Source organism: Anser anser, assembly GCF_964211835.1.
Source record: "Anser anser genome assembly, chromosome: 2".
Taxonomy (NCBI): domain Eukaryota; kingdom Metazoa; phylum Chordata; class Aves; order Anseriformes; family Anatidae; genus Anser; species Anser anser.
Genome location: NC_139721.1, coordinates 75901458 through 75905192, shown reverse-complemented (window position 1 = coordinate 75905192; position 3735 = coordinate 75901458).

Genomic DNA, 3735 nt, shown 5'->3' with positions numbered 1-3735 from the left:
TCTAGGAGGTGAGATGAAAGCTTTTCTATGGTGGTTTCTGTACTTTATAGGTTCTGTATCTGCTTGTGTCTGTGGCACAAAAATCTAGGATGTTAAAATTAAAGGGGTCAAGGTCATCTGAGGGTACTTAAAAGGACTCAATAAATATTTCTCCGCAATAATTGAAAAGCTATCAAGGAGAAAATAACTGTTACTGGGGTTCCTAGCATGGTGTAAGGTGTAAGGTGTAAGGTGCAGAGCACTGGTGTAAGGACCAGTGCAAGGTGGACCTTCTGGTCCCATTTTTGGCTGTGCCACTGCTCTGCTGTGTGACTCAGGAAAAGGTCTGTTCTCTTTATCTGTTACTGGCTTTTCTCGCCATCACAAAATACTTGGAGGTCTCATCAGGACCTGCTAAAGAACTAAAGATTATACTGAACTTAACTATGGGAAAATGGGACGATTTCATTGCTACCCTGTATATTTTCAGATATGATAAATAGATTTATAGAGGAATATAGTAAATGGTAGAATAAACATAAAACATGATAGGGGCACCCTCTGAGCTAATGCAGCTATAAATTCACATTATTAAAATCAATTGAAGCCAGAAGATTGAAAGTAATGATGCCCTGCAGCAATGTTATTTCTTGCTCCTCGTTCCAGCCCACGCGCGCTGGTGTTGCTTTGCTACGTAACATTGAGGCAGAGAGCAACATGTTGTGTTTGGCTTTGTCGAGGCTGTTGCAAGCAGCCACGAACTTGTTCCCTTTGTAGCCTGAGCCAGGCTAAAGCTGTGCAGCCTTGTTAGCAGGGAGCTTTGCTTAGAAGGTTATGTCAGCTCAAAACCATTATTTGTAGCCAAAGAGCTTCCAGGTAGGACTGGGCTTGTACTACTGGGGCTGGCAAAGTGGCTAGAGCTGACTTAATCCTGTTTCTTGCCTCTACAAAATACTGCTGAGGCCCATCCCTAGTTATCTGTCTGTATAATATCTCACTCTCTCATTTTTCTACTTTTGCAGACTAAATATCTGCAAGCAGCTACCTGTGGCAGGTGGCTACAGGTGGAGCAGCAGAGGCCAGAGCATAAGCAGAGATGGCACAGCTTCAGGCTCTTTCTGGTAGGACAGGGAAGAAGAAGGCATGAGGACTCTGATGAATCTGGAACAGGCTATGAGAGAGGAACTGCCAGGTGGGACAAAGGGAGTACATGGCTGCCCAGGAAGGGATTCAGGCACTGAAGAGAGCAGAGTGGTGTTGGCTGCTGAAAATCAGGGTTATGCAAAAATGAGAGGGTTCATGCCTCTCAGATAGAAAGAAGGAGAAAGATAGGAGCACAGGAGGTAGAAGAGGAACATGTTATGATGTTTTGAAAAAAAAGACAAGGAGCTGGAAAATAATTCAAAGGAGAAGGAAATAAAACATGAAAGAATAAAGTGGAACACGTTTTAAATGTTAATTTCTCTCTCCCAAGCAAGATGAGTAATGGTAGATTTGAAGGAAGGAACAGACATGGGAGAGAAAGGAGAAGAAAGATCTACTGTATCATGTTATACTGCTAGGAGGAAGGCAGGGAGAGTCCGGCAGAGACCCCTGCAGGCTGGTGGGGTGGGGACGAGACCTTCCCATATCTTGTTTTCCAGCTGGCTCACTGTAAACTGGTGACTGCTATTCCCATGATATCTTTGATATAATGCCTGAAGTACTGACGATGAGAAGCTCAATTCACCACTCGAAAGAGGGATTAGGACTTGCATCACCATTCCAGCTTGTCACTCACCAAGTAATTAAAATCTTCTTTGAATGTAGAATTTACTGACCCCACGGGAGAGCCTCAGGCTAAGGAAATGGTGCTTTGAACATGAGATCACTGAAAGAAAATAATGCATTAGCTAGAGAGCTTTCAGCTTTCCAAGCTGTGGCAGAAAGCCACTAGGCAACGTTGCACAGAGGCACCTAATTAGTGCTCCAGCCAGATCATCACAAATACCCTAGCTGTTTCTTCTTCTGAAGAAATAGTGAAGTATAGTGCAGAGGCTCCAAGAAATTAACAGTTTTTAAAGAGGTTGTATGTCCAGTATGGAGGAGGTTTTGCCGTACATCTTTCCTAATGGAGGAAAATATCTACTTAATGTCCTGGTTTTATCATTGACAGCTGGCCATGCTGACCAGTCTGAAACAGTGGCTGTGGGGAAAAACACCTGGAGCCTCATCTGAGCAAAAGGCTAATGCTGCTAGCAATGACATAAATGAACTTCCAGAAATAAGTGAAGACTTGTTTGGAAATGGCCACGTGCCCACATGGGAAGACCAGCGTTCTGCAGCGCTAGCCCATGATCTCTGCTAGCTCAGCCATACTGCAAGGTTTTTCAGCAGAAGTTGGCTGGTGCTGGACTAAACATGCACTACGGTAAGAAGCAGCAATGTCACTTATCCCAGGAAACCAGATGCTTGGGCAATAATACACAGTCACTTTGGGTACTCTGTTTTCCTCCAGTAATTTGGACATTTTTGTTTTTAGAATGACTGGAAAATAAATAAATAAATGTCTCTAGAAGATTCCAGGAAATAAAATACTTTTTAAAATGCACCATGAATTCCAGTTTTTACTACATTTTTTAAAAATTGTAATTTTATTTCAAAGCTTGTCTTCTTTGGAATATTAGAGTAATTTGAGCCAAAATGTTCAGCAGAATGAAGAGAGTCTATTGTAGCTGGTGAAGCTACACTGGATCTATGGAGGTGCAAAAGAATAAGATGTGAAACAAGGCCAAAAAGTCTTTTTATCTTCCCTTTTTTTATATGGTTTGGGTAATACATTTTGGTTTAGCATCTTAGTATGTCCGCTCCTACTAGCCAAGCCTACTCAGGAGTTTTCCAAACCTGTTAAGTACATCCAATCACTGCTGTGTGTTTGCATTGCCATATGTCAGAAATAATAATATGTTACATGTATTTGTTTCACATGACAGCTTTGGTGTTCAGACCTGTACACACAAAACCAGTTTGGGGGTCCAACTAGAAACAACCAGAGCCTGAATCTCTGGGAAGTTTTGAGCACTGTTTGCTGTCTTCACTTCTAGTGGGCACACTGCATTGCTAGCAGCTTTGATAATTAGGTCTGGGTTGTCCAACTCAAGGAGACAAAACTACAAATTTCTTTGAAAAAATAATTTTAATATCTGAATTTCCTCATAAGTAAGGGAAAAACCTTGCAGAAGAACCTTCCATTGCATGGTAACACCAACAAGATGATGACCTGCACATTTCAGGCTGCAATAGGACAGATATGTTTGTCCTGGACATGTCCTTTCTGCCTGCTTTTGTGATTAGAAACTGAGGCTTAGAAGAGAAAAGCTTCTCTACAAAGTGTGGGAATGTTTTACCAGGTGTGTGAAGTTGCTGAGAGCCGGTTGTGACAGGGTATAAACAGGAGGTAAATCAGGGTTATCCTGGAGGACTGGTTCCTTTCACCTCTGTAACAATCCCTGCTGACATCGCAGCAGCAGCAGTTTTCTCCAGCTCGCCCAAGAGGGAGGACTCTGAGCCTCCCAGGAGTGAAGCATCTATTTTCACATGGCCACAGAGGCTGATGAAATCTCCTCCCTGGAAGGCTCAAATTGCATCTGAGCTTCCCTAAGGATGGAGTACCACTAGGCATCCTATAGCTTGTGTCATGCCTTCAGATTGTCCCTCAGAAGGCAGTTCTCTGGAGGCACCATGCATCACCAGGCACCACAGTAGTAGAGAGCACCT